General features: G+C 35.8%; 1 long non-coding RNA gene across 5 annotated transcripts in view; it reads left to right on the top strand.

The window, feature by feature from the left end:
* Positions 1–11555, top strand: part of LOC103886213 — an 88297-nt gene extending 76742 nt beyond the window's left edge. For 3 of the 5 annotated variants that reach the window (XR_004184932.1, XR_002523348.2, XR_002523347.2), the window contains 2 exons: positions 8923–9415; positions 10237–11555. This is a non-coding gene — a long non-coding RNA (uncharacterized LOC103886213). The remainder of the gene's footprint in view (positions 1–8922; positions 9416–10236) is intronic. The other 2 variants (XR_002523350.2, XR_004184933.1) reach the window with 2 other exon arrangements.
* Positions 11556–27864: the final 16309 nt, after the last annotated feature.

Consider the following 27864-nt stretch of genomic DNA (forward strand, 5'->3'; position numbering starts at 1 on the left):
TTGGCACCCAGCCACCAAGTGAATGTATGAGCCAGGCCATTAGTCACACAGATGCTTCTTTCACAGCTTGTGTCAAAATCTGTCACTGATTTTGGCAGCCGCAGGTTAAGTCACTTTTTTAGGGACATAGCCACATGCTACAGAAATGATAAACCTTGATTTTCACCAAATGTTAAAAGGCCTTTTTGCTTTCTATAAAATAATAATTAAAAGCAAATTTTATTTTCCAAACTCAAATTTATGAAAGATAATAAGAACTTTCTTTTACTAGTTTGTCATGTAATGAGAATGTGCTATAAGGGTAGTGCAGTGAGTTTTTCTTGTATCTAAAATTATTTAATTTAAAAGTAAACCTGTGTTTCATTCTGAGATTATGTACTTCCTATTTTGGGTGTTCATGCCCAAATTGTCTTTATGAAACTGTAAGGTATTTTTTAAAAACTGCCTCCTATTGTTAAATAATAACAACAACAGTAATAATAACAAGTTAGTCTGTAGGGCTGGCAAGTATGGTTGTTCAGGTTGTTTACTGCATAAGACACATGAATTACATATTTGGTGATTATTCAAATTCTGGAAACCACTAACTAAAAGGATGTCAGCTTTTTATGAGCCATATATATCCTTTCTCTCCCCAGTTGGAAAGTTTAGCTATAGTTTCCCACTAAACAATATTATCTCATAAAAGATTTCTGTGAAAACATTGTGGAGTAGGAAATGTAATTACCTACATCTTTTCAAACAATGTGGAGCAGATTAATATGCTTCACTGATGTGATGATGACGGCTAGAACCCTTTAAAAGACAGCTTCTGCAATTCAGCACCACAACTTTCCCAGTTGTCAATAGCAACGCCTCTTTCTGATTGTTGATTGGCACTGAAAAGTGCTTGTCAGCTCCTAAAATATATTTAATATGATACAACAGCATGGAAGACAAGAGAGCTTTTAGGCATTATTTGCTGCCCTACTGTGTCTCCCAGAAATAAATTTAAATGATTTTCTACTAGGCTTCTAATTTTCTTTTTATAAAGACATGCAGTATAGTTAGGCAACCTTCATGCACAAGTACACTTACACGCTTACAACTAGCATATAAAAGACTCAGAGTTCTTGAAAGTTGAAGACAGCCTATTATCATGCCCTAAGCACACTGGACACAAAACCAGCACTTCACCAATTTTAGAAATTAAGTTTACAAGGTCCTACAAATAACACCATTACATGTCACTGCATGATTCTACAAGGATAAGGAAGCATGCCTTTTTGTGTCCTTGAAATTTCTGTAGAACTCTTAATCCTAACTCAATTCACTACAGTGAAAACCTGAATAAATACATCTCATCCAGGAAGGGATTTTGCAAGGTTGAATGACTGCAGGTGATATTTTAAGCAAAAGGATTTTTCATTCTCTCTCTACTGTAAAGGCAATAATTTACCTAGTGTAGGTAAAATATGCTACTAGAAGCAGTCTTCCTTATAGGATGTAGTTTATTGTTACATTTCTGAAAGAGACAATTGTCAAAATATAGTAAAAATTGACTGGCAGATTCCTATATTACTGGATTCGTGGATAAATAATTCCTGATGTGAGAGATTAAAAAGTTACTGTGCAGCAATTAAATTAGTTAAGAAAATCACTTTAATAAGGCATTAAGGTTTGGCTCATCCTTCTCCAAGAAAATCATGTGATAAACCATTTCTTCACCCATAAGCTGTTGGGTTCTAAAACAGTGTGGTAGATATTTTATAAAAGTGTACATTATGATTATTTTGAAAAAAACCTTTTAAAATATGAACAAAATGTAAGTCTAGTTTTATTTGAAATGCTAGTAATAATCTCAATGGTCATTTTTTCCTAAAAACGTTATAAGCATTGATAATTCTAAATATTCTGACCCTAGTAAAGCTTTTTGGGAAAAGATAAATATAAATAAATATTAAAATTAGATTTTGTTAGTTGCATAATGATATTTACATATCTTTTTCTATTCTCTCTCTTCTTTCCTTTACCTTTGTTTCTTTCAATCCTTCCTCTTGGTACATGTTTCACTTTTATTTCCTGTTGGAATATTTTTTCCTTCCAGTCACACAGATATCTTTAACTATAAAGGCTGTGTTCCTCCCTTTGGCAGCACTGATTGCAAGGGAGGTTGTTGCTAAGGTGAAATATCTATTTCTGGAAATATTTAAGCCTAACTTTTAAGAAAATCTAGGAAATGAATGCTACTTGCAAGTAAGGAGATAACTGATTTCCTCAAAGGGACTCTTCTAACATAATGACTTCACTTTCCATCAAGAAAAGTCTCATTCATGGCAACATATCCATAGAATCCAAATCATTTCCAAAAAAAAAAAAAAGAGATACATATTGATAGGAAACAATGTAAACTTAAAATGAACCATAAACTTTTCCTCTTCCCAAAAATTGAAATGAGAGATTCTACTACCATGTTTGGTAATTTTTTTACTAACTCTTTATTATTTTTACTTTTGTAATAAAATTTGGATTCAATTTCCTCTAGAGTATTTTAGAATCTTAAAGGTCAATAAAATAGGCAGTTATATTAATTTTTTATTAGGCTGGGAAATTGAAATATACGCTTTTATTTCACTGGTGATCTACTCCAAACTTCTGTAATATTTATGCCCTTATCTCACTTTCAGCTCATTATTTTATTCTTGTTTATTTATTTGTTTAATAGGACCTCAAAAAAGAATGGTCCATTTGGAAAGCTTAAGTGAGGAATTTGTAGCGCTAACCAGCTCAAATAAAAAGAAACACGGTATGTCTACATGACAAAATAAAATAATTTTAAAAGTAACTACCATATGTTAAATGTAAACCATAGTGATAAACATTACTTTAGATCATGGCAACTGAAATGTCTTTCTTTAAATAAGTTGCCAAAAGGCAAAGTTAGTACAGCCTGATCAATAATGCTGTTTTAAGATAAAAAAACAAAAACAAAAAACAAACCTTGAAAAAGGGTTTATCGATGGGCAAATATGTTTTTCCTCAGCACTTCACAATACTAATAATTTTTCCCTCTCTTTTCTGCTGTGGTTGAGTAAAATAGCCAATAGCAAAGCCATTTTTTTCCTTGCTTTAAAACTTGCTTACCTGGGTTAATATACTAACATTAATCAAGTTGATGTTCAGGAGGCAATAAATAGCTATAAACTGTCCTACATGTTTAATCCTGTCTGCAGCATGGAAAATGTGAACTTGATTCCTTACTGTGTTTTTAAAAGAATTATGACTTTATATAAAAAATTTGTAGGTGAAGGCATTTGTATATTCACATCCCTCTATCTTCTCTGGTTATAATGCAGTTAATCACTCTTCAATGCCATTTTATCACAGTATTTTTTAAAGTGGGATTCATGAACAACTGTGTCCTTGAATTGTCAAAAATGCAAGTACTAGCCAATATCTTCTTGAAGTTCCCAGTCAAAATGGGCAGAGAAGGAACTAGAAGTGGAGCAGTGGTTGATTTTTATCTCATTGCAGTCAGTTGATCACCTTCATTACCTGGACCTTATAACAGTTTTTCCACAGGACATAGACTTCCCTTCATCTCCCTTTTCCATGAAATGCAAGTGACCAAAGAACGTGAGTGCTCTGTTGTCTTTTCTAAAACAAATTGTGGGTGCATTGCAGGTATATATATTTATGGAGTATACTAAATATTTTGATACAGTCATACAGTGCATAATAATCACATTAGGGTAAATGGGATATACATGACCTCAAGCATTTATCTTAAAGTTGCAAACATTCCAATTATATTCTTTTAGTTATTTTAAAATATACAATAAGTTCTTGTTGATTGTAGTCACTCTGTTGTGTTATCAAATACTAGACCTTGTTCATTCTGTCTAGCTATATCTTTGTACCCACTAACTATCCTCACTGTCCCCCACACCTCTGCTGCCCTTCCCAGTCTCCGGTAACCAACTGTCTACTCTCTATTCCATGAGTTTAATCATTTTAATTTTTAGTTTCCACAAATAAGTGAGAACATGCCAAGTTTGTCTTTCTGTGCCTGGCTTATTTCACTTAACATGATGACCTCCAGTTCCATTCATGTTATTGCAAATGACAGGATCCTATTCTTTTCCATGGTTGAATAGTAGTACTCCATTGGGTATATATACCATATTTTCTGTATCCACTACTTTGCTTATGGACACTTAGGTTGCTACCAAATCACTATTGTGAATAGTGCTGTAATAAACACAGAAGTTCACATATAGCTTCAATATACTGATTTCCTTTTTTTTGGGTATATACCTAGAAGTGAGATTGCTGTGTCATACTATAGTTCTATTGTTAGTTTTCTGAGGAACCTCTATACTGTTCTACATAGTGCCTGTATTAATTTACATCTCTACCAACAGTGTATGAGCATTGCCTTTTCTCCACACCCTTTTATCCAAACAATAGGCATTCATCATTGCCTGTCCTTTGGATAAAAGGCACTTTAACAAGGGTGAGATGATATCACATTTTAGTTTTGATTTGTATTTCTCTGATCAATGATGTTGAGAATATTTTCATATACCTGCTTGCCATTCGTATGTCTTTTTTTGATAAATGTCTATTCATATCTTTTGCCTATTTAAATCAGATTATCAGATTTTTAGATTAGATTTTTTCCTGTACAGTTGTTTGAGCTCCTTATATATTCTTGTTATTACTCCCTTTCAGATGGATAGTTTGTAAATACTTTCTTCCATTCTGTGAATTGTCTCTTAACTTTGTGGATTGTTTCTTTTGCTGTGCATAAGGTTTTTAACTTGGTGTGATCTAATTTATCCATTTTTGCTTTGTTTGCCTTTGCTCGTGGGGTGTTATTCAATAAATCTTTGCCCAAACCAATGTCCCTGATAATTTCCTCATTATCTCTTTTGTTAGTTTCATAGTTTGAGGTCTCAGATTTACCTCTTCAGTTCATTGTGATTTGATTTTTGTAAATGATGAGATGGGGTCTAGTGTTATTCATCTGCATATGGATCTCCAGTTTTCTCAGCACCATTTATTGAAGAGACTGTCCTTTTCGTAATGTATGCTCTTGGCACCTTTGTCAAAAGTGAGTTCCCTGTAGATGTATGGATTTATTTCTGGGTTCCCTATTCTGTTCCATTGGTCTATGTGTTTGTTTTTATGCCAGTACTATGCAGTTTTGGTTACTCTAGCTCTGTAGTATAATTTGAAGTCAGGTGTATTAGTCCTTTCTCAGACAGGTATAAAGAACTGCCTGAGAGTGGGTAATTTATAAAGAAAAGAGGTTTAATTGACTCAGAGTTCTGCATGGCTGGGGATGCCTCAGGAAACTTACAATCATGGCAGAAGGGGAAGCAGGCACATCTTACATGGTGGCAGGCAAGAGAGAGCGTGTGAAGGAGGAACTGTCAGACACTTATAAAACCATCAGATCTCATGAGAATTTACTATCATGAAAACAGCATCAAGATAACCGCCCCTATAATCCAATCATCTCCCACCAGTTCTCTCCCTCGACATGTGGCCATTATGGCGATTACAATTCAAGATGAGATGTGAGTGGGGACACAGACCAAAACCATTTTATCAGATAATGTGATTCCTCCAGTTTTGTTCTTTCTGCTCAGGATAACTTTGGCTATCCTCAGTCTTTTGCAGTTCCATATAAATTTTAGAATTTTTTTTTTCTATTTCTGTGAAGAATGTCATTGGTATTTTGACAATAATTACATTGACTCTGTAGATTGCATTGGGTAGCATGGACATTTTAACAATATTCAGTCTTCCAATTCATGACGATGGAATATCTTTACTTTTTTGTGTTTTCTCCAATTTCTTGCATCAATGTTTTACAGTTTTCATTGTGGAATCTTTATTTCTTTGATTAAGTTTCTTCCGAAGAGTTTCATTTTTATTTGTAGCTATTGTTAATGAGATTACTTTCATGATTTCTTTTGTAGATTGTTCACTGTTGACATATAGAAATGCTACTGCTATTTGTATGTTGATTTTGTATCCTGCAAATTTACCGAATTTATCAGTTCTAATAGTTTTCTTGTGGAGTCTTTAGGTTTTTCCAAATATAAATCATATCATCTGCAAACAAGAATAACTTGAATTCTTCTTTTACAATTTTAATGTCCTTCATTTTTTCTTCCTGTATGATTTCCCTACTTAGGACTTCCAGTTCTATGTTCAGTACCAGTGGTAAGAGTGGGCATACTTGTCTTGTTCTAGATCTCAGAGGAAAGGCTTTCAGTTTTTCTTCATTCAGTATGATACCAGCTGTGGGTTAGTCATATTGCTCTGTTGTCTTGAAGAGCTGATTTATTTGTGGCAGATGAGGCTTTTTGAGGGCTCAGCGTTGTAAGAACTGCCTTGATAATGCAAAGGTTGGGGACACTGTGGATAAATTTGGATTCCAAAAGTGGCATTTAGTGACATAGTAACTCATATTGGAATTGGAGCTATGTAGAGTATTTTGTAAACTGTAATGTGCTTTTACATTGCAATGTACTAGCTGTTTACTTAACACTGGAATCATTTGATTAATAAATTATATATTTATATATCTACATTATCTATCTATCTATTTATCTATCTATCTATCTATCTATCTATCTATCTATCTATCTATCTCCATCAGCTGCTTATTTAGAAGTCAGTTTGGCTGGTTGGTTCAATTTAACCACTGCATTAAAGTAGATTCTATATATTTTCACACATTTCATTGAAGACAGCCCAATTTTTTATACACAGTTTTATGGAAATATTTAATAGAACCACATTTTTGTCTATTTTAAATGAACCATTGGACACTTGGAGGCCTTTTCAGTAGCAGAATGGCAGTCAAATATCTGCTGTTCAAGGCACTATTTGTTTCTAATCAATACTAAACACAGTGATAACAATATAAACAAAGAAAACTGTTATAAACTGAAACCAAACAAAAATCAGACATTTATTTAAATAACTACTCATTTAAATAATTGCTTTCTTTTTCTGATTTTAAAAGATAATTATTCATAGCATAGACAAAAAAGATGTATAGAAGGGAGTGAATTCCAGCATAGTGAAGATGGGGTGATGAGAGTGGGAATAAGGGGGAAATGGGTAAATAGATAGTGAGAATGGGCAGCAGAGACTATGCTTCTTCCATCAGGTTATTTGAATATTTGAATTAAAGAAGGAAATTATATATTGAATGAGAAAATAAACAGTTTTTTTTACAAACGTAGTGACATTTTGGCTGCATTTTATTAGGAAATTTATGTGATATTTAGAGTTGTTGAACTATTATTTTATAGTTGTGGGTTATAATTCTAAAAGAGTAAACATGTATCTAAAATATTAGATGCAATTTTAATTACACAATGTTATGTTTAATTAAGTTTGTAGCATATATAGGTGAGTTTTATCTCAACTGTGATTTGTTGTTTTCAGTTACCACCTCTTGCCTACATTCTTCTCTTAGTATTCTGGTTGTGAAATGTTTACTTAATAGTATCATTGGAACTTCTCTCCATTCCTTCATTCACTCATCCAGCAAGTATTTGCTGAGAAGTCACTATGTGCTGGGTACTGTTCTAAACCTGGGTATGTAGCTGTTAAAGCAACAGATAAACTTCCTATTCTTGTGTAGTTTACATTCTAGCAAGTGAGATGGAAAATATATGAATATCAATAATGCCAAGGGATAAGTGTCATAAAGGAAATAAAGGAAGGGGATAGGAAATGATAGACTGTGCATTTTAAAGGGAGGGGGCAGGAGATATTTTAAACAAAGTTGTAGAAGGAGCTGAGGGAATGAATCAAAGGAAAAAGTATAAATGAAGTATTAGAAGTAAGATTAGGATAAAGTACGCTAAATGTCTGTAAAGAAGACAACACTGAAGTTCTAAGTCAGTATTTCGATTCTGAAATAAATCATCTCTTTTCAAAAGCATATTTGGTAGCTTCTATTTATATGACTGAAAAAACTGCATTACTGCAAAGCTAGAAACATTTTTCATTGAAAAATGCACTCTTTATTCATTCTTTAGGCAATTTCAAGTTAACTTTCTAAAATGAACTAAGATTTAATTTTATCATGATTATATTGAAATGTTAAACTTTGCAGTTCATTTAGATTTATGAAGAAAAAGTCATATAATGAATTCTAATGTGATTTCAGCTAAATTTGGAAGTCAATTTCTTAAGAAATGAAGAAATGTGTTACATTACTTAGCAGAGATCACGAAGACTCAGCCTGGTTTCTCCAAAAACAAGTGATGCTGAATTAGCTTCATGTTCTTTTTCTTGACAGAATTGTTAGGCTGGTAGATCAGGGGAAGGATAGAGATATATATCTGTATTTATTAAAGTAATAGAACCTTTCTTTAAACTTGTGAAGAGATATGCACTTGGTGTTAGTACAGCTACATTTCTTGGAAACTGTTTGATAAAGTATATCCCAGATTGCTACGTAACAGATAAACTTGGCTTGGAGAAAGTTTCTGGTAATGTGGCTTAGGGAATCTATCCTTTCCCTGTACATTTCAACTTTTTTTTCTAATGACTTAACTAAATGAATCAGGTTCCAAGCTAAATTGGTGTGCTAGAATGATGTGGCAGAGCAGCAAAATGAAGTTTCTCAGGATTAAACATTAAAGTTTTATCATTGGATAAAAAAAAATATCAGCTCCAACAAAGACAGAATATAGAAGAGGCATGGCTTAGAAAAAGCATGTGTGGAAACTAAGATTTTTGTTCAGTGAGGGTAAGTAGTTTAATGTGCTGCCATTATTGCACCCTGGGCTGTGTCATTACAAAAAAAAATCATGTTTGGAAGAAAGGTGATTTATTCTTTGCCTTACTTTGCATTAGGCAGGCCACATGCTATTTTTAATTTTATGTAAAATACTGTATTTTTAGGAATGCATTAGAAGAGAGACCAGGATAGTGAAAGAATATCATATGAAGAAACATTTTCAAGTCAAGAGGCTACCTACCTAGACAAGAGAAGACCTGACAAATATGTAAGAAGCTGCAGAGAAGGATATAAATAGAAACCAGATGAAGTCAGATTTAAGCTTAATATGACTCTAACCTAAGGATATATTGATCTAAAGATGGACTGTATTAGTTTGTTAGGACTGCTGTAACCAAGTACCACAAACTGAGTGGCTGAAACAACAGAATTCCAGTGTTTGATGGAAATCTTTGCATTCCTTGGCTTGTAGGTGCATCATCTCTATCTCTACCTTTATGTTCACATGGTATGCTTCCTGGGTGTGTGTCTATCTTCAAGTTTCCCCATTGTATGAGGACAACAGTAATATTGGATTCGGGGCCTACCCTACTCTACTATGAACTCAACTAACTATACCTGCAATGATCTTTTTTCCAAATTGGGTCACATTCTGAGGTACTGGGATTAGAAATTCAACATATGACTTTTTGAGGGTCACAATTTAACCCATAACAGTGACTAATAGCTGATTATCCTCCTAGGAATAAAGACACACGAATATGTTGTCTCAAGGGTTTATTATTCTTTATAAACACCAACATCGAAAAACAGTAAGATAGTCTGCTTTAGAAATAGACATATTTTAAAAATATTTTCTATGATTAAGAAGAGGGTGGTGAATATTTTTTGAAAAATCTATAGAATATCTTTAGGGGTGAAATATCTCATATGCAACTTCTACTTAATCATTGCTACTAGTTTGATGCAAAAGTAATTGCAGTTTTGCCATAATGTAATGTCAAAAACTGCAATTACTTTTGCACCAAACTAAGAGATAAACCTAAACTCTACATTATGTCTATCAGATATTCTGATGATGAATGTGCATGCTGAACCTTGACAATTATGAGGCTCATCTCAAATGTGACTGCTCACTTTTATTCCCACTTATTCAGTACTTTTTTTTTTTTTTTTTTGGCTTGGTAAGATCCAGTTATATTTGCTCCCAAACCTGTGTATTTCAGACATTTAGATAGAATTATGTATTTTTACAAATATTATCTAAACCTGTAATATTCAAGTGAGTAAAAATTAAAGTAGTTGAAATGAAAATAAAGTTTATTCTTTGGAAATACACAATGAAGGCAAATTTTATTTTTTAAAAATATTGTCAAATTAGATGTGGGGAGGCAATTGTGAAAGTCTGGAAAAAAATTGTCAAACTATGAAAGGATATGCATTAGTTCCCTGACAAATGTCTTCTTTTCTCTTCAAAGACACTGGAACTGGACATTGTAGAAGATGAATTATGAGAGTGATTTATGAAAGAAAGACAATGGAGAATTACAATCGATGGAGCCATTCAAAGAAAAGACTTTGGCACTGCATCAAAAGACAGTAGAATAAGTACTCTTTGCTTATACATTTTAAATGAAAATAAATGTTTATAATACATAGTTGCTGTTTTTTAAACTGTAATTCAATTACTAAGGCTGAAGGGAAGAATGGATGTTGGATAAAGAACTTTCAATTCTGTCATTGTTAGTAGTGTGTGTGTGTGTGTGTGTGTGTGTGTGTGTGTGTGAATGTTGAGCTTCTCAGTTTCAGTAGTTAGCAGGAAAAAGCACTGAATCATGAAGCATAAACTATGAATATAGCATCTGTATGATATTCTCTTAAAAAATGGCAAAACTCTAGCAAACTGTCTTTGGTGCTTGCTTTTTTAGAATGATTGACATGGGATCTGAGTCTTAGTTTCACCTTTTATGATTGCTTTTTACTGCATCAAATATTTGACCAGGCAAAGTACATTTCAACGAACAGCTTTACTCCCCTTTAAAAGAAACTGAAAGTCCAGCTGAAACTCCTCATCAAGTTAACTGGGATCATGGTGTTCATTTTGGATGAGGCAATGTACTAATTCACTAAGTCAACTCAACTTGACATTTCTGGGTTAGTGTATCTTCCTTAAAAGTTATGCAATAAGTTGGAATTAAAGTGCTCTGCTTGCTTTTGATAAGACTGATCAAAAGAGTGATAGGAATAATCACTACTTAGAATCCTATTTAATAAGTACTTTCAATTTATCTAACTCTAAGGAGAATTTAGACTATTTGTCTAGTGAAATCCATTTGATACCAGGATTTGTTATGGCCACTCTACAATCAGGTGTTCCTAATATAATGAATGAGATTAAAAAAAATGAAGCTAACATTTAAATGATGCTTACTACTTCCAGAAACTGTTATAATGCATTATTAACTCACTTAATCCTCCTTACCACTTTAGGGGGTAGATACTATTATTATTCCTTTTGTTTTCAGATGAGGGAACTAGGGCACAAATAAATTAAAGAACTTATCCAAGGTCATACAGCTGGAAAGAAGTGGATTTGGGATTGTGAATGTCACAATTTCACAAACTACATTTCACCATGGGTAGAGCTAGTCAAACGTCTGAACATAAAGCTTGGTTTAAAGATGACCACCATCTTATGTTTGTTGTAGAACTATTCACAATAGCAAAGACTTGGAACCAACCCAAATGTCCATCAATGACAGACTGGATTAAGAAAATGTGGCACATATACACCATGGAATACTATGCAGTCATAAAAAAGGATGAGTTCATGTCCTTTGTAGGGACATGGATGCAGCTGGAAACCATCATTCTCAGCAAACTATTGCAAGATCAGAAAACCAAACACCGCATGTTCTCACTCATTGGTGGGAATTGAACAATGAGAACACTTGGACACAGGAAGGGGAACATCACATACCCGGGCCTGTTGTGGGGTGGGGGGAGCGGGGAGGGATAGCATTAGGAGATATATCTAATGTAAATGATGAGTTAATGGGTGCAGCACACCGACATGGAACAGGTATACATATGTAACAAACCTGCACATTGTGCACATGTACCCTAGGACATGAAATATAATAATAATAAAAAAAGAAATTATATAAATAAGTATCACTGAAAAGTCTCTCTTTAAACTCACCAAGCACTGTTCACTATGGACAAGAAAGTGTGAATATGGTTATTTTTTATTTAATATTTTCATAATGATTACTGAAGGATCTGACAGTAAATAGTCTTTGGGTCTTTTTAAGCTAAAACTCCAGTTGTTGTTGATAGCAATTGATGCAATTGATAGTAATGTGCTGTATCCCTCAGATATATTCCAGTCGAAGAAGGTGGAGAGCCACTAAAATTTATTGTTCTATGTCATTTTTCTAAATCATCTTTTGATAACTGTCCATCTACATATTGCTCAGTAGCTTTATATTTAGAGCATTATTTGGGAAATTGTAATTTCAAATATTTTAACCTATAAATATTCAATGAAGCCTTGGCAGTGAAGAGTAAGACTTTATAAAACCTTGAATTTATGAATAGCACAGTTCTGGTTGTCTACGTAACAACACCCCCTATAGTAACCTAAAACAGTAACAATACTATTTCCCATGATTCTGTGGATGGCCTAGGCTTAGGTGGTACATTCTCAGGGTGTTGCTCGTTGTCACACCCAGATAGCAGCTAGAACTAGAGTCATCTGCAAACTCCTTTTTCTTGGGTGGACCATCCAAGGTAGGTTTCTCATGCACATATCTAATGCTTTGGTGCTTCTTGGCCTCTCTCTTTCCACATTGTATCTCATCTTCCTGGCCTCTTCACATGGCTTGGGCTTCTTGTTGCATGGTGGTACAAGGTACTCACACTGCTAACACAGTAGCTGACTTTCAAGATGCACAAATTGGACCCTTTTAGACCAATTAAGGGCTATGGTGAAACTGGAGCAGTATCACTTCCATTGTATTCTACTGGCCAAAGTAGCAAAGGGCCTGATCAGACCCAAAGAGGTGGAGCAATAGATTCTGGGGGAGTACCAAGTTCATATTGCACAAGAGGAGGTGGAATGGGAGCTATTGTTGTTATCATTAGGCAATACACTCTGCCTAAAGTACTATATCACATAATTAGACTTACTTTGCACATGGTGACAAGGAGAAGACAAGATGCTGTTTTGGAATGTACCCACTAAACAGCTGCCTAGACACTGCTTACCTAACAAGTGCCTTGTTTCCACTAAAGGTCGTGGATCTTTGGTAGTCTAATAAAAGTGATGAAAAATTATTCATATGTCTCCTTCCTTTACTATACAATCCTCCCTGCTAAGAGAAAGACAGGCAAAGGACCTGGGATGGATATCTTTGTGAATCTATCAATAATGGATAAAATATCTCATTTGTCTACTTCCCTTATTATCTAATTCTTCCCCCTTAGAGGAGTCTGAGCAAAGGAGCCTAGACTGGGTGTATGGTGGAGAGTCAGTAACTAGGAGTAGAATATAAATCAAATCAATAGTGTCCTAGGTAACAAAATCAAAGAGTAAATGTACACAAACACAGCAAGCCATGCAGGATAATCAAGACTAAAATTCTGGGTTATAAGGAAAAGCCTAAAACAATTCTGAGTTGCAAAATAAATGGCACCAATAATCTTATAGTAAATTTCAGAATGTCAGGATAGGCCTATTCTGCTTAAGCTCAGAATTGGTTCAAGATACTGGGTTGGGGTTGAACCAGAAAGTTCTGGGTTGGTAGCCCCAGCTAGAAGGAGAGGCCTGGGAGGATGCCAAGGAGTAACTGGGAAGTTGCAAATGCTGAGTTCCTACCATGAACTTCTGCAACAATTGGTGACTGATTTGTTAGATGTTGCAGAGAGACTCAAAACAACTATCAATCATCCTGTTAAGTAATTAAAAATAGTTATTTATTGGATTTTTAAATATATTGTATTATATACTTTTGATAGGAAAACAATAGAATGGCATAAAAGAATAAATTTTATTGTTTTATTTATATATTCTTTAATTTCTAGTAATCTGATTTTTTTTTTTTTTTTGAGACATGGTCTTGCTCCATCGCCCAGGCTGGAGTGCAATGGCACGATCTTGGCTCACTGAAACCTTCGCCTTTCAAGTTCAAGAAATTATCCTGTCTCAGCCTCCGGAGTAGCTGGGACTACAGGTGCCATCCCCATGCCCAGCTAATTTTTGTATTTTTAGTAGAGATCGGGTTTCACCTTGTTGGTCAGGCTTTTCTTGAACTCCTGACCTCAGGTGACCCACCCGCCTCTGCCTCCCAAAGTGCCGGGATTACAGGCATGAGCGACTGCACCTGGCCTATATCTGAAGTTTTAAGAACTAAGTTTTACAAGTGAAGATAATATAAATAATATATACATTTATGAATATCCTTGGTTGCATTATTTTTAATAGGTTAATACTTATAATAATATGAATCTACATTAGCTAAAAATGACCTATGTGTAGTTGATTTAGTTCTGGTCATTTTATCATTTTGATAAATTATTAAATTATATCATTGCATAGACTGGTTGATTTTTATAGAATTGTTTGTGCAACTAATTGGGGAAAGACTAGAATGATTACTACAAGGGTGATTTAGTTTTTGAGTTTAAACACAAACCAAGGTTTCAATTTCCTGCAGTGGAAGTGCTTTCTGAGCTTGCCTGAATAGGACTAAAATCATTCTGGCCAAAGAGAAGTGTTGAATAATGATGAATTTTTCTTAAGCTCAGCTGATCTATTTTTAAAGATAGCATAGTGAATGAGAATCAAAGCTTATCATTTCTGAAAAATGGCAATAATAACAAATTGTGATATACTTTTAAAGAGTAGCAGTTATATTTGGATAGAACTTTATTTTTTCCAGCGTGTGAATCATTACCTAATAATATTTCATCTAATGAATCAGAAAATTGTGAGTCAAAAGCTCTGCTTACAAAACCTATAAACAGAAACTCCAATTCAACCTTATCGCTACTAAATTTAATGTAGGAGACAACACAAATTAATTAAAGATAAAATGATTCACAAAATAATTACAGCCTCTTGTTGCCTTAGGGAATAATAAAGAACTAACTTATTTCAGTAGTGAGGCTATTAATGGTGTGCACGACAAAGAGATAAACCCAAGTATAGTTAACTCAATTTATTTTTATTTATTTATTTTTTTGAGACGGAGTCTCGCGCTGTGTCACCCAGGCTGGAGTGCAGTGGCGCTATCTCGGCTCACTGCAAGCTCCGCCTCCCAGGTTCAGGCCATTCTCCTGCCTCAGCCTCCGAGTAGCTGGGACTACAGGCGCCCGCCACCACGCCCGGCTAGTTTTTTGTATTTTTAGTAGAGACGGGGTTTCACCATGTTAGCCAGGATGGTCTCGATCTCCTGACCTCGTGATCCGCCTGCCTCGGCCTCCCAAAGTGCTGGGATTACAGGCTTGAGCCACCGCGCCCGGCCAACTCAATTTAAAAATTGGCTCTGGCAAGTGAAGAAAATAAGTGCATGTATATATATGTGTGTGTATATACATATATGAAGTGAGAGAATTAGTAAATTTTAACCTAATTTGTTTTTTAAAATAATTAATGTGTAGGCCTTTTCTATTGTGACTTTGAAAAAGTGTTTGAAAACACTATATTGATTTTGGTTTTTACTTGTTTATAATCTATTATATATCTATTATATAATCTATAATTATGTATCTATTAAATTATTTATAATTATAATTTGTTAATAATGATTATAAATTGCACATGAGCACTACTACTGTTTTTCATTTTGTGTTTTTAATGTAAAATTCCTGTATTTTACCAATTTTTAACTAAAACAGCTGCATTTAGTTCATTAGAGAGTTTCTTAAAAGTTTCTAAAATTTCATGATATTTTTTTCTATCTTTTTTGTTTAGAATTTACATCCTTCCTGTTTTTCAAAAAAAAATTGAAGTGGCTTATGAGATTAGGCATAATACAAAATAAGACAGTTAGAAATAGAATGAACAGCTATCATCTAAACTATAGCAGAGGGAATGAGGTGAACAGATCTCCAACATGAATTGATAGAACTGGGGCACTGATCTTTGCTCTAACTTTCTCATCAGCCAAGAAGAAGAGGAAAAGTTTACAAAAGTACAGAACTCTAATTTCTGACTAGAGAAAGCATTAGGATATTAGTTTTTTTTTTTTTTTTTTAAATTAACTGGGCTTAAACTCAGATTGTATTTTGGTATCTTGTCTAGAGACATTGTGTAAGGTACTAAGAAGTATTTTTGCTCCAATTTGAGACACACACATTCATTCTGTTCAAATATCATCATAAAATTTCACGACTCCAATTAATGCTTTCTTACTTGAAAAGTAATACATGTGTGTAGAAATAAGAATGTAAACTGACCAAAATGGCATAAAATAAAAATGTTAAATTATTTAATAAAACGTTAAAGTATTTTTAGGTTCCTTACTTTCTCTCACCGTCAGTCCCTTCCTCAGAAGTAGCAACTTATGGCATTTTAAGTTCTTTTGGTGGTTATATCTATAACACTAAATAATATAGTTACTCTTTATTTCTTGATTATCAATTTAAGCAGTATTTACAGACTTTCTAAAATTGATAATGAAGGGGGCTCATTTACTCTTATAACATTTCACTCTTTCAATCTCTCTCTCTCCCATTTTTATTAGTCATTTTATTATATTTTAATTCTTTTATTGATAAGCTGAAAATTCAGCTTCAAATATAGAGTAGAATTTTATTTTTGGCATTAAAATCTTTATTTAAAAGAGCAGGCTGGATGCCCTGGTCCACACTTGTAATCCTAGCACTTTAGGAAGTCAAGGCCAGAGGATTCCTTGAGACCAGGAGTTCAATACCAGCCTGGGCAACATAGCAAGATCCCATCTCTACATTAAAAAAAGAAAAAAAAAAAAAAAGAAAAACAATAGTACTTAACACATACATTTTAAAATAAATAACTGAATTATTTCAGTTAACAATTGATATTTTCTTATAGATTTCTGAGAGGAGTTTTGAAAGTCAGTGATTTTTATGTGAGGTGTATTTCAAGAACTCATTTTTTTCTTTGTCTTTCTCTGATTTTTTTTTTTTTAAATCTAAAATTTTGATTTTGCATGTAACAAGGCTGGAGTTTCTTATTATGCAATACAGTCTACACCATTCTTCTCACTGTTAACTGAGCTCCTTTTCTTCAAAGTTTTGGCCTATTCTTCAAAGAGCTTAGTTTAGTGGAGCTCTCCAAGGCTTGAGAAAATGACATTTCTTCCATACATGTACTTTCTCCTGCAGCTTCTTTTTCTTGTGTACTTACCTTCTGCCTTGTAACACTGTCTCCTTTTATTTATTTATTTTCACTTCTTTTTTTTTGGTTTTTACCCCTCCTATTGATGTTTTGCCTTCTATTCTATGTTATGGGGCAAGAATATTTTATTTTTTCTTATAGTATTGGCATCCTAGCAGAGATGTAACAGGAAAATCAGAAAAACGGAAATTGCTTTCATAGTAGTTCTTTTTCTATATTAGATTTCTCCTCTAAACCCAGAAAATTTGTTTTTCTTTAAAAACTATTGGCTGCCTATTCCTTTGATTATATACTGGCCTCAAGACTTTCGCATTCGAGTCCTTTAGTTCTCTCTATATGTTGCATATGAGCAGATGTGATATGCCAGAGCTTCTGAAGCAGAAGCTTTAAAAGGCAGCACATGTTTTTGGCCAGCTCTCTCACTCTTCCCTGTGGCATATCTAAAAGAGGGGCTAGTCCTGCTTTGATTCAGGAATTAGAAGTCCCATCTAGCAGAACCACAATCAATTCATAATTTAGGGGCACTGTGAGTGAAAAATAATTGTATAAGCCACTGGGATTTGGGGGTTGTTGCTTGTTACTTCAGCAAAGCTGATTAATACATGGGTCATATTTAAGCCTCAACCTTTGAAATATCTGGGCAAGGAGGAGCTACTCAGAATTTGAAATCACATGCTATTGAAAAAAGATTGTCCAATTATCACGTAAGTTTCTCAGCTGGTCTCTTTGAATACCTGAGTAAGAAGCAAAAAGCTGAAAAGATATCTCTCCTAAAATGATTCGTCACATTAAATATTTCTGATGTAAATTGTGAACTTACCCATAAATAATTTTCACTGTGTATAATAATCTGATATTCTTCATTGTAAGTTATAATTCTGTATGGAATTTTCCTGATGTGGGAGGCAGATCCTTCCAATTTCAGTTACTGATTTTGTAATCTGGAACTGAAACTGACCAATAATAAAATAAAATTCTGGTCCCACTGAGACAGCCTGGTAGGAAGGGGGTCCCTGGAGAGACACCAACCAGCCTGCCCACTGGGATGGTGCCTTGGGAAGTTCACGACGTTTGCAGCAGGGAGGAGCCTGGCGCCTTCTCTTTCTGCGTGAACCTAGGATTTGAATGCGGGCAGGAAGTGCTTTAGCAGGAACTCTGGCCTAGCAAGAGTCCCTGTTTCCCCCTTTAATTCCTTTTCATCCAATAAAGCCCTGTCTCACTCACCATTCAACTTGTCTATGAGCCTGAATGTTCGTGGCTATGGGACAAAGAATCCCGTCTTTAACTCAACTAAGGAAAAGTCCTGCAACATTTTTGGTGCGCAACGTGGGGGCTGGAGAAGTGGTGAGTGAGATGCAAGCCAACAATTATTTTTCTGTCTCCCTTCTGAGCCTTTTCATCCTTATGGCCTTTTCCTTCCTTTTTCGGGCTGGACTGGCAAGCAGCAGCTCCCCACGGCTCTCCCCTCCATGCCGGGGCTGGGATGCATGGCCCAAGGATCTGGCACAGCAGGCTGGCAGTCCCAGTCACCTGCTTTTGCAGGAGGCTTCCCCTTCGACAGCCAAGGGGTTTTACTCCATCGGACAGTAATTGAACTAGTCTCCCTGGTGGAGGAACCACTTGCATAAGAGTAAGAGGTTCTTCCCCAGGCATTTTTAAACTGTTTTTTTTTTCCTTTCCTCTTCTCCACTCCATCAGCAGTTAAGTTTTAAGCAAGTTTTTTTTTCTTTTCTTTTAGAAGACGTTTTACTTTGCCAGGCTTCCCAACTATCACTGTTTATATTTTCTGTAAAGCTTTAATTGTGAAGAAGGGTTTGTGGGGTTAGTCTTGGGCTGTAGCCAATCCGGTGCGCTTTGCATGTCTGTATGGTTTGTGCTGCAAGCCTCCATCTTGTTTTACACAATGTGTGTATGGCCTGTAACTACTTGGCAAGGCTTTGTTGAGGAATACTGCCTTAGGGAATAAATTTCTTTCTGGGTTGATATCTGCAAGTTTTCCTAGCCCTGTCTCTTAAAGGGCCCCTTAATTGTGAAGAAGGGTTTGTGGGGTTAGTCTTGGGCTGTAGCCAATCTGGGTTTTCTTCTGCCTGTGTGTGTGGTACTGTGCTGTAAGCCTCCATCTTGTCAAACAGAGCTCTGATGTAATTCGGCCTGTAACTGAAATGACAAGCACTTTGTTGATCTAATATTTTTTAAAGGGAAGTTAAAAGCTGTGGAAACTTTCAGTTGATGACTTTAAGAAATAAAAACAGCCCTAAAGACTATTGGTGAAATGCAGGTCAGGTGCAAAGTTTGCTAAGTGTTTTGAGGTTACAAACTGCTTTTTGGGTTTTGAGAACTATTGGACTTGCTGGCTTCACAATTGGTAAGGCCTGGGGATATATGGAACTAACCACCCCTTAACTAATAAGGCAAACCTTGGTTGCAGTTAGCACACAATTAAAGCAACTTACCAAGTTTTATCTTAAAAGTTCAAAATTGCTAGGAGTTAATTGAAACTACTAGAAATATATTTACATGCAGAGTATGTAAGAACAGTAAAATGTGGTTTTAAATAAAAGTTATAAGAAGGCATGGAAATTTAAACTTTTGCCTCCAGTTAAAGGATTGTTATGAGCTAAATTAGGAAAAAGCTAAAGGTTCAAAGAAGTGGTGGAAGAAATGTGGGAATTAATCTTGCAGAAGAGGTTCTCTGTGTGAACATACTGACTAAATTCAAAAAAGGGTATTATATGGTTTTTCTGTAAATTGAGTATTGAAATAAAAGCATGGCAAGGTTTTCCTAAGTCTCTAATCTGCTCTTTGGCAAAATTTGTAAGGGGTTATAAAAGGTTTTTGCTTCTTTAAATCTCTGAGCCATAATTTTTGTCAAAATAAATAACTTATGGTAATCTGGAATTCTATTTCACAATATCAAGTATTTTAAACCTTGAACATTTAACAGCCTTCCCAAAATTAAACTTCAGTTTCAAAACTGTCTTTCCTGACACCTGGCTTTTTGGATAGTCCAGAGGGCCCCTGGAATGTCCAGAAAAGAGAGGTAAACAGGATTATTTGACATATTAGGTACATGAAGTTGTCAAAATGATGCTCAGTCTTCTTTAGGTTATATCTTGGTGAATAACGCTAATATGTGTTCCAAAATTGTATGGTATTTCTAAAATTATAATGTCTAAGTATATGCTACCAATCATAATTAAGATTTTTATTTTGTTATGATAAACCACGGAGATAACCAAACTTCTTTGTCAGTTGTGTTTCTAACAGTAACTAACTTGGACATTTTCCTATTCACAGACAATTGTTTTCTTGTTTTAATCCTTCCCAAAAGATGGTTTATAATGACCTGTAGAAGTTTAAGTGGTACTCTTAAATACAGCCTTCTGATAACTTTAGAGATTGTAACATTGGAGTAAAGGAAAATGTACAAGACTCATGAAGAGCTGAAATGCTCATGAATATCAAGCAAAACAAGAGTTAACTAAATGGATTGAACTCAGGAAACTGAAGCAAATCTTTTTAACCTTTGCTTGGAAAATTGCTGATCCATATTTTGTTTTTTGGACTCAAGGAAACTTTGAACTATGTATGGCCTTTAATAATTAAGTAGGTATACTCCTGTGATCAAGATTTGGAGCATGTTTGTTTCTCTCTGCCTGGTTTCTCTAGAATTTGGAAACTATTTTTGAGTATTATTATGACAATATTGTTGTTTGCATCAGTGCAATAAGAATCCATTGTCTTTTGGAATAGGACACAATTGGAGAAAGTGGTTATTTTACCAAGGCTTTGACTGGAAGGGTATGCTCCCCTTTAAGGAGTCAATCTCAACTTGTAGAGCTGATAAAAGCCCCATAGGAGAAACTGGCCTAATACCCTCATCTGTGCAGTCCCTGTATAGGGTTCCTGACCTGATCAGTAAAGAATGTCACTTTCTAACAGGTCCAGGAGCTCCAAGTTTATCTTGGGACCTTCAGAGGAGAGGATCACTCAACTCACAGGTATTTGAGGATAAACCCATGGCTTGACTAGGTTTTAAAAGGACTTATCTGAGACTCCCTGTGGAACAAACTTCCACCAAAGTCAATCAGTCCAAAAGGTCTATGTAGAAATCGCTATTCTTGCTTTATCCAAATAATCAGGCCTAGTATAAGGCTAAAATGTATTTTGCAAAAAACACCCATTCGGTCCCATGATGATTTGTTTTTTTTTTATACAAACATGAGGACTGGAGAGAAAGAAATCATGTTTCAAAACTTGTCATATATTTGTCATTAAATTCTAAGTTTTTTGCCTACATTTTAGACTAACCCTCCTTGCTTCTGTGAACCAACTAGCAATCCCTGGCTGAGGGTCAGAAAGAATAAGAGGCATAGGTAACGTAGAAATTCTGATCAGTATCCTAGCTCTGAGCAATTATTCTGCAAATCCTGTTAGGTGATGGGAATTAATAGGATGCCTAACACTCGGAGGTTTTCTTTTGGGAAAGTAAGGCCAAGGAGCTAACCAAAGCCACGCACCATGCACCCAATTCTTAGCAAGCATAACTATAGCCATCACTTATTTGGGTGTGTCACAAGACATCCTTTCCTCTCCCTTTTTGGAGGAGGACTCAGTTCCACAGTTTCACCTTAGCATTTGGTTTATGATAAGGAGTCCATACAACACCTGAGACACATTTTTGTCCTCAAATCAATTCCAAGCTTTGGGGTCAAAGCCCTAGGAAGGAAAACCGGACTGAGGGGTCCATAGGCAAATGACAACAGAGATTAAAAGGCACAGCGCAGGTGAGTGTGGCTGATCCTGCCAATTAAGTCAACCCCAAGCTTCCTGTTTCATTGATAAAGGCCACATTAATATCCATGGCATAAATGAGGTAAAGGGAACTCCAAGGCTACTGACAGTAGGTGGGAAAGAGACATAGGTGACAGGGGGTAATTCCTATTCTCTAGGCCCCCCGGCTTCATGGGTGCAAGCCACTTTAATGCCCATGGCAGTACCTGCCAAGGTTGCTGGAACTTGGACATGCAAGGATGGAAAAAGGAAAGAGGATGCCCTTCCCTCTCTCCCTTATCATGTACTCTGGATATCTGCTAGAAAGAGATGGGAACCAGGGATGCCTGCTCCCCTCTTCTAGATAGGCAGACATTTACCTTCAGTCTGTACCCTTTTCAAAGGTATCCTGAACCCCTGGGACTCCTTTGAAAGAATGCCTTCTTTTTTCCTTTCTCCTCCTCAATTCTCTCTTCACTAATAGGTAATTATGTCCCCATACTATGAGGTACTCCCCTCAGGTGCATCCTCCAAACTGGAAAGAGTTAATTTTCTAAACCTTAAACTGGTTGGTTTAGGATTGAGCTCAGGGGAAGGGAACCCAGAAGCCCAACGTAGCAGCAAAGGGGTAAAGTTTTTTTTTTTTTTTTTTTTTTTTTTTTTACCAGTCGGGCTTTTGGCCTCCCTCTCCCTGTGTAAACTGGTAAAAGGCCTTAGAATTTTTGAGCTGTCTTTACACCTCCCCTTGTTTTGTTTTGTTACATGTTTTCTAATAACCTGGTTTATCTGTTCTTGCCTTCAGGCCATCAAACTCCAAACAGTCATGCAACTGGAGCCTCTGATGGTGGCTCCTTCTGCCGGTGGCTCCTTCTGCCTGGAACCCTTAAATAGACTCTAGGGAAGTTCTGACTGCCTTTTCCCCAAAACTGTCCCCTGTCAGCAGGAAGCAGTTAGGATGGGTCTTCTTCCTTATCCTAATCTTATGGCAGTTGGATGTACTTCTTTAGAGGAAGGGATGAGACAGCCAGGTGGGAGGGGTTCCCCAGAGAAACTCCAGCCAGCCTGTCCACTGAGGTGGAGCATTACAACATTTTCAGCGGGGAAGAGTCTGGCCCCTCCTGTTCCCGTGTGGAACTTGGGATTTGAATGGTGGGCGGGAAGCACTCTAGCAGGAACTCTGGCCTAGTGAGAGTCCCTGTTTCCCACTTTTCTTCTTTTTCACCCAATAAAACCGTGTCTCACTCACCATTCAAATTGTCTGCAAGCCTGAATTTTTGTGGCCATGGGACAAAGAACCCCGTCTTTAGCTGAACTAAGGAAAAGCCTTGCAACACCACCATAGGAGTTTATGAACATGTAAATTCACAATTATAATGCCAATGCAACATCAAGACAAAATTTTGCCACATTAAAAAATAGTTTTGTCAGTGTTTACTAATTTTTGTAATCATGAAGTTATGTAGATCCATATGCTGTATGAGGAAAACATCTTTATGTTTTGTCTATAAGACAAAATTTTAAGAATCATGTTTTTGTAATTGTTATAATTTAGTTTTAAACTATGATAATAATTTTAAAGTATTTTGAATCTGCCTGTAGACTGTATGTGATTATATTGGACAAAGTCCAACATGTACTGCCAAAGGGAATGTTGAGATGATATTTGAAAGCTTTTCAATATTGCAAAAAAGGTGTTTTTTTTCTCTTCTGTTGACCTACATGTTACTTTCATTGACCATATCAAGTGTGATATATTAGTGATCAGGTGTAATTTGTGAATAAAATATATTTTATTTTTCTTTTAAGATATATATTACTGTAAAGTTATAGCGAGGGTGCGTTTATGGTGAATTACTGCCAACAACAAGCAATTTGACATTTGATTTTTACTAGAAAAAAGAATGAAATTTAAACTTTAAGCAGTATCTTTTTTTGCCAATATTATACCATGAAAAATGTCAATCACTTAGCAAGCTTAAAAAATGTTAATGGGAAGACTTGTACACGCACCACAAAGATTCATTCAGCAATACTTTACCAATACTTGCTTTATTGCATATTTGTCCATCTGTCTATCACCGTAAACTTCCACCAATCCATCTTATTTTGGGGTACATTTAAAAGGAAATTGCAACATTATTACAGTTTTTCCTAAATACATCAGTATGCATATAATGAAATAGAGTTCATTATTTGTTTTTAATCTTTCTTTTGATGCAAAATTACATAAAATATAATACACAGGTCTTAACTGCATATCCACAAAGTTGTGACAAATATGTATGCTTGTGTAATCAAAACCTCTAATAAGATATAAAACATTACTTTTGTCCCAGACAGATTCCTTATGACTTTTCCCAGTCAATTTCACCTGATATGGTTTGGCTCTGTGTCCAACCAAACCTCATCTTGTAGCTCCCATAATTCCCACGTGTTGTGGGAGGGACCCGGTGAGAGATAATTGAATCATGGGGGCGGGTATTTCTGTGCTGTTCTCATGATAGTGAATAAGTCTCATGAGATCTAGTGGTTTTAAGAATGGGAGTTTCCCTGCACAAACTCTCTTCTATTGTCTGCTGCTTTGTGAGATGTGCCTTTCACCCTCCACCATGATTGTGAGACCTCCCCAGTCATGTGGAACTGTAGTCCGAAAACCTCTTTCTTTTGTAGATTGCCCAGTCTTGGGTATGTCTTTATCAGCAGTGTGAAAGGGGACTAATACTCCACCCTACCCCCTGGCAAACTAATAATTGCTATGATTTTTTTCACCATAGAGTAATTTTGCTTGTTATGGAATGTAGTATAAATGAAATCATACAGTGTGTACCCTTTTGGGTAAGGCTTCATTTACACAGCATAATGTTATGAGATTCACCTATATTTTATGTGTACTAAAAATTTGTTTATTTTCATCATTAGTATTTCATTGTATAAATATATAACAATTTGTTTATTCTTTTGCATATTGATGGATATCTGGGGTGTTTCTATTTTTTGATATCATGAATACAGTTATGAGCATTCCTGTATAAGGTGTTTCAAGGGTTTTTTTTTGGTAACCTTTAAAAAAAAACATTTTTACTGGGTACATACCCAGCATTGGAATTACTAGTTTATAGGGTAGGTGTATGTTCACTTTTGTAAAAAATTTCTACACCTTTTCCCAAGTGCTTGAATCATTTTACTTTCCTACCAATTATTTATGAAAATTTCAGTTACTCCAGATCATCACCAACATTTGGTGGTGTTAGTTGCTTTAATTTTAGCCATTGTAGTGTGTGTGTAGTAATATTTTATTGCAGTTTTCATTTGCATTTACCTAATTATTAATGATATTATCTGTTACCAAAACAGCAAGAGTTAGGTCTAGGTCTTGCTGCTTGCCCAACAGAAAGCCAGTCACTGAGACAATGAGTATTACCAGGGAGGAAGGCTTTATTTGGGTGCTGCAGTAAAGTAGATGGAAAATCAGTCTCAAATCTCTCTCTCTGACTAAAATTAGAGATTTATTCAGCAGGGAAGAAATGTAATCGTGTATGGGAAAACCCAGTCCTCTCACTTATCCCTTCCTTAGGGGTAAGGAAGAGGAGTTGGTCAACAGGAAGCAGGAAGGGAAGCAGGAACAGGAAGTTAGTTAGGCAATCATGATTAGTGAAAGGTCTGGCATCTCATTGCCCAGATGTGGTGATGTGGTAAGTTTCAGTTCCTTGATAGTATCTAGGAAGTTTGATGGTTGATTTCCTGAGAAAGGAATTCAGGTAAGATAAATCAAGTTTTTCTCAAGTTTTGAGACTAGCAGAGTCAATTTCTACATTTATTCAAAAGAAACCATAAATATGACTTCTATGGAACAATTGAGCCATGTATTAGTCTGTTCTTGCATTGCTGTAAATAAGTACTTGAGACTGTGTAATTTATAAAGAAAAGAGGTTTAATTGGCTCACATTTTGGCACACTGTACAGGAAGCATGCCTGGGGAGGCCTCAGGAAACTTAAAATCATGGCAGAAGGTGAAGAGGAAAAAGGCACATCTTACATGGCCAGAATAGGAGGCAGAGGGTGAAGCGGGAAGTGCTGCACACTATTTTTTTTTTTTTCTCAGTTCTTCAATATTCTTATTTATCTCATTCCTGAAAGGAGGACTCCCTAAATCTTGAAAATATTTCTTCCCACTGTTTCTCACATTCAACTATCCTTCATATAAAAGAAAACATAAATAGCCATTCAACATAAGATCTAGTACTTGCTCTCTCTCTCATTAACTTGCTTATAAACTTGTTACTTACAGATTTTCTTTCATGTCAAGTCATTTCTTAGTTAAGAAATTCCAGGCTTACATATAATGGCTATTTATTTTCCCAAAAGACTCAAAATATCTAAATATTTCTTGGTATTTCCTTTAGATCATTAACTTAAATATCACAGAAAGAGCTGAAAGCTCCTTTGTATTTTTTTAATTCCTATTTTGTTTCCTTCTTCCATGGTAATCTGGTGTATATCCTTGTCTTTCATATTTTGGCCCTTAACGACATATATATCTATGAACAATACCTACAGTTTTGCTCTTTTTAAATGGCATATAACAATATCATATCCACACACACACACACACACACACACACACATATATATATTTTAAGACAGGGTCTCACTCTGTCTCCCAAGCTGCAGGCAGTGGCACGATCTTGGCTCACTGTAGACTTGACCTCCCAGGCTCAAGTGATCCTCCCATCTCAGCCTCCGGAGTAGCTGAGATTATAGGCATGTGCCATCATGCCTGGCTAACTTTTTTCTTTTAATTTTTATTTTTTTAAATTTTATTATACTTTGAGGTCTAGGGTACATGTGTACAATGTGGAGGTTTGTTACATATGTATACATGTGCCATGTTGATGTGCTGCACCCATTAACTCGTCATTTACATTAGGCATTTCTCCTAATGCTGTCCCTCCTCCTTCCTCCCACCCCAGGACAGGCCACGGTGTGTGATGTTCCCCACCCTGTGTCCAAGTGTTCTCATTGTTCCATTCCCACCTATGAGTGAGAACATGTGGTGTTTGGTTTTCTGTCCTTGTGATAATTTGCTCAAAATGATGGTTTCCAGCTTCATCCACGTCCCTGCAAAGGATATGAACTCATCCTTTTTTATGGCTGCATAGTATTCCATGGTGTATATATGCCACTTTATTTCATTTTTTTTGAGACGGAGTCTAGCTCTGTCGCCCAGGCAGGAGTGCAGTAGCCAGATCTCAGCTCACTGCAAGCTCTGCCTCTCGGGTTTACACCATTCTCCTGCCTCAGCCTCCCAAGTAGCTGGGACTACAGGCGCCCGCCACCTTGCCCGGCTAGTTTTTTGTATTTTTTAGTACAGATGGGGTTTCACCGTGTTAGCCAGGATAGTCTCTATCTCCTGACCTCGTGATCCGCCCATCTCGGCCTCCCAAAGTGCTGGGATTACAGGCTTGAGCCACCGTGCGCGGCCTATGCCACATTTTCTTAATCCAGTCTATCATTGATGGACATTCGGGTTGGTTCCAAGTCTTTGCTATTGTGAATAGTGCCTCAATAAACATACGTGTGCATGTGTCTTTATACTAGCATGATTTATAATCCTTTGGGTATATACCCAGTATTGGGATGGCTGGGTCAAATGGTATTTCTAGTTCTAGATCCTTGAGGAATTGCCACACTGTCTTCCACAATGGTTGAACTAGTTTACACTCCCATCAATAGTGTAAAAATTTCCTATTTCTCTACATCCTTTCCAGCATCTATTGTTTCCTGACTTTTTAATGATCACCATTCTAAATGGTGGGAGATAGTGTCTCATTGTGATTTTGATTTGCATTTCTCTGATGACGAGTGATGATGAGCATTTTTTCATGTGTCCGTTGGCTGCATAAATGTCTTCTTTTGAGAAGTGTCTGTTCATATCCTTTGCCCACTTTTT

Source organism: Papio anubis, chromosome 7 (assembly GCF_008728515.1).
Source record: "Papio anubis isolate 15944 chromosome 7, Panubis1.0, whole genome shotgun sequence".
Taxonomy (NCBI): domain Eukaryota; kingdom Metazoa; phylum Chordata; class Mammalia; order Primates; family Cercopithecidae; genus Papio; species Papio anubis.